Source organism: Callospermophilus lateralis, chromosome 8 (genome assembly GCF_048772815.1).
Source record: "Callospermophilus lateralis isolate mCalLat2 chromosome 8, mCalLat2.hap1, whole genome shotgun sequence".
Classification (NCBI taxonomy): Eukaryota; Metazoa; Chordata; class Mammalia; order Rodentia; family Sciuridae; genus Callospermophilus; species Callospermophilus lateralis.
The window spans coordinates 76694093-76703876 of NC_135312.1; the positions used below are offsets into that span (position 1 = coordinate 76694093).

At 37.9% G+C, this 9784-nt stretch overlaps 1 pseudogene; it reads right to left on the reverse strand.

Moving 5' to 3' along the window:
• Positions 1–5339: 5339 nt before the first annotated feature.
• LOC143405725 (gamma-glutamylcyclotransferase pseudogene) lies at positions 5340–9495 on the reverse strand (annotated as a pseudogene).
• Positions 9496–9784: the final 289 nt, after the last annotated feature.

Genomic DNA, 9784 nt, shown 5'->3' on the forward strand with positions numbered 1-9784 from the left:
TAATACTGGTTTCTAGAATGATTTTAAAAGCTTTTTTTCATGTGTTAAACATTTATTTGTGCAGCATTTTTGTTATTTCTTTAAAAATTTGGTAAAATCCAGCAATGATTCCATCTGGTCCTACTGCTTGAATCTCAATACTTGTCATTAATTTATTTGTGTATTTTTTATCTTCTTGGTTCAATTTTGGCCAGTCATATGTATGCAGAAATTTTTCCATTTCTTCTAAATTTTCTAATTTATTAGGCATTTTTTGTTTGTTTGTTTTTGTTTTTCCACCAAGATTTTTCTACTAATTCTTTGAAGTTCACTGTATCTTTTGTTAAAACTCATTCTTTAAGTCTAATTTTATTTATTTGGGCCTTGTTTCTTTTTATCAGTTTAACTATGGATTCATAAATAGTATCATTTCAGTGAACCAACTCTGTTTTATTGATGCTTTGTATTATTCTTTTGGTCTCTAATTCATTTATTTTTTCTCTGATCTCTACAGATACTTTCCTTTCATGGATTATGGATTTTTGTTTGTTTGTTTGTTTGTTTTTGTAACATTTTGTAATATGATGATGAATCATGATCTTATTGTTTATTTTTTAAATTTTTAAAAATTGTTAATATAGACATTCATTCCTACAAAGTGCCTCTTAGTACTGCTTTTCTTGTTCTGGTAGTTGTGATTCCTTTTTTTTTTTAATACAAGAAGTTTTGAAATTTTCCCTCACATTCATTTTGTAAGGTGTTGCTCAATCTCCTTATGTTTGTGTAATTTCTGTGGTTATTTCTATTTTGTTTTCATTGTGATCATATTTTTAAAAAGAAATTATTTTATTTAAAAAAACTTGGTAGGATTTGCTTTATGGGCTAATATATGGTTAATTTTGGAAAACATTCTTTGTGTGTGTGTGTGTGTGTGTGTGTGTTGAAGAAAATTATGTATATTTTGCAATTGTTGGACCATTTTGTAGATGTTTGGTAAGTCCTTTCAATCTATAGTTCACTGTAAATCTGATGTTTGTTGTTTTTTTTTTTTTTAATATGGATAATGTATTTATTGTGGCCTATCTTTCTATTTATATCTAGTTATGTTTGTTTTTGCACATGAGGTAAGTTTCTTGTAGGTAGAATTCTGTTAGGTCTCATTTTTTAATCCATTCAGCCAATCTGCACCTTTGAAATTGAAAATTAAAAGTACTTACGTTTAGGTTGATTATCAAAAAGTATGTATTTGTTCCTGCCATTTTGCTCTTTTTTCCTCTGGGTGGTTTTGAATATTCAGTGTTTTCTCCTCCTGTGTTGTTAATATTAGAAGTTTGAGGGCTGGGGATGTGGCTCAAGTGGTTGCGCACTCGCCTGGCATGCGTGCTGCCCGGGTTCGATCCTCAGCACCACATACAAAGATGTTGTGTTCGTCAATAACTAAAAAATAAAATATTAAAATTCTCTCTCTCTCTCTCTCTCTCTCTCTCTCTCTCTCTCTCTCTCTCTCTCCTCTCCCCCCCCCTCTATCTTTAAAAAAAAAGAAGTCTGATCATTTGATATATTGATAATGTATGGTACTTTACTATTAATTATTTGCATGGGGCTGGGGATGTGGCTCAAGCGGTAGCGTTCTCACCTGGCCTGTGTGTGGCCCAGGTTCGATCCTCAGCACCACATACAAACAAAGAAGTTGTGTCCGCAGAGAAGTAAAAAATAAATATTAAAAAATTCTCTCTCTCTCTCTCTCTTTCTCTCTCTCTCTCTCTCTTTAAAAAAATTATTTGCATGTCAACATCTCTAGTGGGATTTACTTTTTTCACATTTGCTGACAATTTTATCTTCCTCTTCTGGATATAGAATTTTCTTTTGTATTATCTTAGCTTTTCATTACTTTGACAAAATACCTGGAAAAAAACTCTTACTTTTCCTCTTGGTTACAGAGGTTTTATTCTGTAGTTGGCCAGCTCCATTCCTTTGTGCCTAAGATAGAGGGAGAATGTCATAGCAGATGGAATTGGCAGAGAAAATTTGCTCCTCTCCTCCAGCTAGGAAGCAAGAGGGTGACAGTAAGGAGTTGGTGACAACATATAATCCCCTAGGGCCTGCCTCCAGGGGCCTACTCTCTTCAATTAGATCCCACTTACTACAGTTTCCACCTTCTCCCAGTAATCCATTCATATTATAAAGCCATCAATGGATTAATCCACTTATAATGTTCTCTTGATTCAATCATTTCCCAATAGCCCCACCTCCAAATACTACTGCATTGTGGATCAAGCCATCAGAATATGAGCCTTTTGTGGACATTATGAATCCAAACCATAACAAGGATCTTCAGTGATTCTGGTCTAGTGGTCATGCCTTCTCCTAATTTATTCTTAAATTATCTTTCCTTCTTTTCTTGAAGACTAACATGCTGAGCACAGCAGTCTTTTGGAACTCCATCCCTTATCCAGAGTACATTTTTCTTTTTAATGATCACCAGTCAGAATGGATTGTAGTCATTCATAAGGACATTATTTTACCTTAATTACTTCTTTAAAGGCCCTATTGCCAGAGCAAGTCACATTCTGAAGTATTGGTGGTTAAAACCACATATGAATTTGGTTCCACATAACTCAAATATAAGAGGCAGATATGGAGAGTTGTCTGTGGTGAACATCATGTACCTCAGAAACACCACAGTGTTTGTAGCAGGGATACTCATGGTGCCTATGGATGGGGGTGTAGTGGCATGGATGGAGAAGCTCTGCCTTTGTTTCTCCAACAAGTAACAATAAGTGACCTCAAGTATGAGTTAATTAGTAAACAGCTTAAAGACAACTATGGTCTCTGAGACTTGTCAAGTGGTTGATTTCTTTATAAAAATGAATGATGTTGTGTATATTACTATTAGTCATAAATAATGTGGACTTAAATCCAAAGTGGATGTGCAGAATATTATGAATTATGAGTCCATGTGACATAAGTTAGAAGACAAAACTAGTGTGATGTCACTACTTGAATGTAAAATACTGATTTAATTTATCCATGAGAAAAATCTGATGTTCATAGTGATGTTGTGAGAGTAATAAATATTTTAAATATGTGACCTGTTTGGAGACATGACTAGAAGCTTAAATACACATTGATTCTCATCTGTTTACATTAAGCCACCCTCACCAACCTCAGTCATCCCAAAAGGATGTGATGAAGCATCAGTGTATCTAGTCAACACTGTGAAAAACTGGGGTTATTTTGCATTTTCCTACCAGTTGGTCAAGACAGAAGCCAAGGTCAGAGTTTGTCCAATTCTAAGGGGAATGAGAGCAGCAATAAAGTTGTGATAGTTTTCTCTGAAGTAAAATGTGTTCAATTAAAAATGTTGTCCTCAATTCTGAGATTATATTCTTCTTAAATTCTGCATTAAAATGTACTTATTTTTAAGAAAGCAAAGACATAAAATCAGTTTGAAGTTTTTAACTTTTTATTTTAAATATTCTTACAAGGGAATCAAAGATGATGTGTGGAAGGGAGGAAGTAGAGTGACTGACAGGTGGGATGCTGCATTGATGTGTCTGTTTATGGCCTGCATCACTGCCTTTGTGTTCTGCCCTAGAGGAAGAGCTGGGCTGAGGGGAGTGACATACCTGGAACAACTATTTACTTCTGAGTCGGCAGGTTTGGGAAGATGAAGAAAGGACCCTGCCAGGTCAGAGTTTTGCATGGAAAATGAACACCTAGCCCTGTCTCTAGGAGTACAAATGGGGCAAGGTCTCGATGTGAGCACAGGAGTAAAGTTACTGCCCTTATCAAGAGGCATGGGACTATGGGCTAGACCTATGGCCTTGGCCAACTCTGTGTAATTATTAGGATCTGGAGGCAGGAATCTTCAAAACAGCAGTATCTTGTGCCAGAATGGGGCACTGCTAACTTCCTCAAGAGCAGGTGAGATACTCAGAGTGCGCAGTGTTAACTCCTTAAGATAGAGACACTGTGAGGCCTGAAACCCTTCCTTCTTGACATTCACAAGAGGGCCTGGGAAGCCAGTCTGGTTTTCGGGAATTCAGTTCTGGCGTCCTTTCTGAAGATGGGAGCAAGTGTCCAGGTGATTTCATTACCTGCACTGGGTAGCTAGATGGATGTCCCAGGTGAGGTGGGTGGGGAAAGGATCACAGGAGCCCTCAGGCTGAGAAAATGAGGAACAAGGGCCGCAACCTTGGGCAGGGGTCACTTTTCCAAGGACAGCGTTTACCCTGGGGAGCTGGAGTGGGCAGAGAGCAGAAGTGCGTTGGGCCCCCCGACGGTGGCGCTGGGGCTAGCCAAGTGGGTGGGGAGGAGCAACCACTCAGTACTTGGGCTTCACAGTTAGCTGTACAACAGATGGAGTCCCTGAAATGAAGGGACGGTGCTGGCCAAAGGGCGTCAGCGGTGCTAAGGAGGCTAGGCCAGGCCTATGTTGGGGGAATCCTGCTAAGCATTTAGATTTCTCAGCTGAGAGGGGGCCATGGAACAGGGTGCAGCTGCTTCATTGAGTCAGGAAGTGCGCTGTCGCCAGAGGAGGCCAGCAGGAGCAGTACCCAGCCAAGGCGAAGCTCAGTGGCCCCAAGTCTCCGCCATCCTTCTTCTCTCTGCTTTCAGCATTCGCAAAGCAATCCTGCCTCCTCAGGATCCTCGGGGCGCCCCACGGATAGCTCCAGTTGCACAAGTGAGCCCAACTTCGCTGCTGGCGGAAGCGGGGCGGGGGAGGGGTGAGGCATCCAATGAAAGACACGCTGAACACCCGAAGTGGGGGCCAAAAACAGCCTGGAGAGTCCCGGGCGTGACTTTGCTCAACCCTTGCACCACTCTGGCGGGTGCTGGAGGGTCTATGAATGGCAGTGCTTTGTCTATTGTTTTTAAATCCCTGAAATTAAGGCTAAGTTTATTATTCTTTTATATTTTAAACTACTAGGGCTACTGCAGGAATCACTGTGATTAAGAACTTTTGTTATACCCACTTTGCCATGTATGTATATGCTTATTTGATCACCCAGTAAGCTTAAAAGTATCTTCAACTTCCATTTTAATTTTGCTTTATAAGATACATTTTGGTGATTAACATGTGGTTAATGGTTCAGATATCACATTAGAAAATGTCGCAGATAACTCACATGCAGGTCAGCATGAGCAAGGAAGAACAAGCACAAGAAGCGAAGAAGCAGAAGAAGAAGCTCTTTTATTGTATACAGCAGTCTTTTTTATAGTATTGTGAATAAGAAGGCAGCATTCCAACAGCAATGAATCAGGTCTTTAGGCTAGCTAAATGTAGTATACCTGAGCATTCTGAGCTCTGCTCTTTGTTAAGAACAGATAAAAATTTTTCTCAGAGCCCTCCTAGCCTACTTGGCAGAACATCCCATTTGCAGGCAAGCTCCACCAAGGACAGCAAGCATCTCCTCTGCAAGCCCGCTTGCAGTCCCGTCTGATTCTCTGCAGAAAAAGTGCATTAGTGAATCCTCCAAGAAATATAATTTTCGTGGTTTAAAGCGGTGGATCTCAAAGTATGATCACCAGCTCAAGCAAAGGGACACCAGGAGGGAATTTGTTTGAAATGCAAATTCTCAGGTTCTACCTAAGACTTGTTCAGTCAGAAATTCAGGGCCACATTTCATCTATCAGTGTTCAGCTAATGCTTCAGAAGATTATGATGCTTTAATCATTTAACTACTGAACCATAGTGGCAACATGGAAGATGAGGCTAAAATCCTTTTAGCTAAAATAATCTTGGAAAAATCATGTACAGAACAAAAATTTCCTTGCTGGCTAACTGAAAAAGCAAGCCTTAATTATTTTAATGCCACCAGTGATATACAGAGGAATATGTACTGCTAAAACGTGAAATTGTTTCATTATCAGGGTTTCATTATTATATTGTCATCTAATAAGCTAGAGAACTTCATTTGAACTTGACTAATTATATTCTTACTTTGTTCACCATATTGTTGTATTCACCACTTTGACCAGTGATGCCAGCTGAACTGTTGACACATATTCTTTCCACAGTGCTAAGAACACTCAATATGAGTATACTTTCTTAACAAATTCTAAGTTTGCAATAACTAGGTTTAATGTTGTAAAGCAGATCTCTAGAATTTATTTATCTTTAGTAACTGAAATTTTACATGAGTTATATGGCAATTCTCCATTTTCCTTTGCTCTAAGGCTCTGGTAACTACCATTCTATTCTCTGCTTCTATGAGTCTATTTTAGATACTCCATCTGAGTGGAATCACGCAATAATTGTCCTTCTGCAAATGACTTATTTCATTTACCATATGGTTCCCCTCATTCATCTATGCTTCTTCATATGGAAGAATTTCCTTTTTAAATGTTAAATAATATTTCAGTGTGTGTGTGTTGTGTTCTATATCCACTCATCCATTGATGGATGTTCATATTGTTATGCATTGATGGATGTTTATATTGTGAATAACGCTAGAATAAAAATAGGAGTGAAAAGTCTTTTGAGATCCTTATTTCAAATCTTTTGAATAAAAACCCAGAAATGTGATTTCTAGATAATTTAGTAGTTGTACTCTTCATTTTTGTAAGAACCTCCACATAACTTTCCCTAGGGACTGCATAAGTTCACATTCCCACCAAAACTTTAGGGTTCCATTTTTTCCATATCTTCATCAACACACTTATTTGTTTAGATATTAGCCATCCTAACAAATGTGAGGTTATATCTCACAGTTTTGATTTTCATTTCCATGATAATTACTGATGTTGACAGCATTTTCATAATCCTGTTTGCCATCTTTCTTAATATTGCTTTGGCTATACAGGGTTCTCTATTTTTCTGTGAGAAATTTAAGGGTTTTTTTCTATTTCAACTAAAAGGGCCATGGGTGTTTTGGTAAAGATTGGATTAAGGGCTAGGGATGTGGCTCAAGTGATAGCACACTCACCTGGCATGCGTACGGCCCAGGTTCGATCCTCAGCACCACATACAAACAAAGATGTTGTGTCCGCCGAAAATTAAAAAATAAACATTAAAAATTCTCTCTCTCTCTCTCTCTCTTTAAAAAAAATAGAATGGATTAAGTCTGTATATGACTTTGTATTGCATTGCCATTTTAATAGTATTGTTAATTGTATACCATCCATGAACATGACATGTATTCCTGTCTTATTTACTTTATTGTGTTTTGGAGTTTTCTATATACTTCAAGTTTTTTTTAACCTCCTTCATTACGTTTACCCTCAGTATTTTATTCTTCTTGATGTTACTGTAAATAAGAATGCTTTCTTAATTTCTCTATCTTCTTTCTGTTATGGTGACAATACACTGTGATAATCAATTTATAAGGAGAAAAAGTTTATTTTGGCTCATTGTTTCACAGGTTTCAGTTAATGTCTTCCATTTATTCTGAGACCTTTCTTTTATGGTCATTTAGTTCTATTGCCTTTCTGGGGGGTTACAAGGGATTGAACTCAGTCAATGGACCCTGATGTGTTTGGTCTAAGGCAGCAAAATATATCCTGCTGGATGGTATGGCAGAGAAAGCCTATTTGCCTCATGGTAGCTAGTTGGAAAAGAGGGATAAAAGAGGGGGCCAGGATCCCAATATCCCTTTCAAGAATACACACCCAGTGACTCATCTTTCTTCCACTAGGCCCCACCTTTCAAAAGTTCTACCCCCAGACAGTAGAACCACAGGCTAAGAACCGGGCTTCTAACACAGGAGCCTTTGAGGCCTAGGGGTGGAAAACTATAGGTTTAATTTTGAATGTCCCACAAGGGCCAACGTGTTGAAGGCTTGATCCCCAGCCTGTGGTACTATTGGGATGCAGTGGAACCTTCAAGAGATATGGCTTATTGAAAGTAGGCTAGGTCATTGGGGGTACATTGAGGGAGCACTAGTACTCCAGCTTCTTCTATCTCTCTATTTGTTTCCCATATGTCATGAGGTGAATAGTCATCCTTAGTCATGTGCTTCCACCATGATGAAATTTCTCATGATAGGCACAAGGCAACAGAGCCAAGCAACCACAGAATGAAACTTCTGAAATCTAAGACAAAATAAATCTTTTCTCCTTATAAGTTTATTATCTCTGGTATTTTGTCACAGTATCAGAAAGCTGACTAACAGAGTTTCCTTAGGAACACAACAGTTTTTTGTGTGTGTTAATTTTTTTTATCCTGAAACTTCACTATATTTTTCACTAATTCTAAGTTTTAAAATGTTTAGTATTTTTATATCTAAGATATCACTTGGAAAAAGAGATAATTTTACTTCTTCCTTTCCAACTTGGATGCTTTTTATTTCCTTATCTTGCCTAATTGCTGACTATAGTTTTTACTAAGATGTTGGCTACAAGTGGTAAGAGTGGGCATTGTTGCTTTGTTCTTTTCTTATCCAGTTTCCAAAATTTTATTATCAATTTTGCTAGTAGTTGCTTACTCTTATTAAACTTATTAAACAAACAAGCAAAAAGCCCAGACAGAGATGAGCAATTTTTCAGCCCCATAATCAAGCAAACTGCAAATATATTCTTGTCACAGAGCAAGAGAACACTTAAGATGAACCCAAGAAGAGCTTTAAGTATCCTCAGGAATATATCTACTTGTCACTATAGGTCTAGACAGTCCCTTTTTAATTGTCTAACTCTTCACCCAGATGCTTTTTACAATCTGAAAATATGAAATCACTCAAATAAAGTACCCCTTCAGAACATTGTTGAAACAGATTAAACATGGAGATATTGCAGATCCTTGTTCTTAAATGTTAAAAATATTTATATTAGTACCTAAAATATTCTTTACTCTTGGATATATTCTGTTACATCCTAAAGAGCTTTTGTTCTGCCTTTTCTATAATGTCTTCCATTTCTTCTGAGACCTTTCCTTTATAGTCATTTGGTTCTATTGCTGTTTTTGCGGGGGAGAAGGGTACCAGGGATTGAACTCAGGAGCACTTAGTCACTAAGCCATCTCCTGATTTCTATTTTATTTTATTTTATTTTATTAAGGTAGAGACAGGGTATCACTGAATTTCTTAGTGCCTTGCCTTTGCTGAGGCTGGCTTTGAACTCGAAAACCTCCTGCTTGAGTCTCCTTAGTCATTGAGATTACAGGCATGTACCACTGCATCTGGCTTGTTCTATTGCTTTTAGTCTCTCCAGTGGCAAACCATTTTCTTTTGCACCCATGTAAATAACTTTTATATATAGTGGGGATGGGGAAGCATACTCATGATTTGTCATTAGAAAGATTTGACAGGTTCTTTCTCTTCTTGAGTTGAAAATTTCTCTTCTATTACAAAATATATTCAACTTTTAACCTCCCTTTTCCCCCATGCCACCTCTGACTTATTTGCCTTGGTAATTGCCAAAGTCAAGCTTAAAATTCTGCAGGTGGGTCATGAAGCAGAGAGTGGCCAAAGGGTTTTGGAGATGGATCCTCTCTGTCATTAAGTTGCTGCCATAGGTGAAATACAGAAAACCTTCCTTCCCCTGGCCTGTGCATTTCTCACAACATGAGCTAGCCATATATCACCAGAGCCTGCACTGCACCATCCCAGAGGTTGGGAAGCAGGATTTCAAGAAACCCACAGCAACCGGGTGCTGTTGCCAATGGAGGAAACTGGTATTTGAGGCCTAGGAGCTGGGGAAGACTCCCTTGCTTTGTTTTTGATTTTCAAGGAAATTTTAATTTTATTTATTTATTTTTTTACCATTCAAAACATTAGCTTTCTATAGATGGCTTTTATTTTGTGAAGATAATATCCTTCTATTCTTAGTTGTTGAAGTTTTTATCATGAAATGATCTTGAATTTTT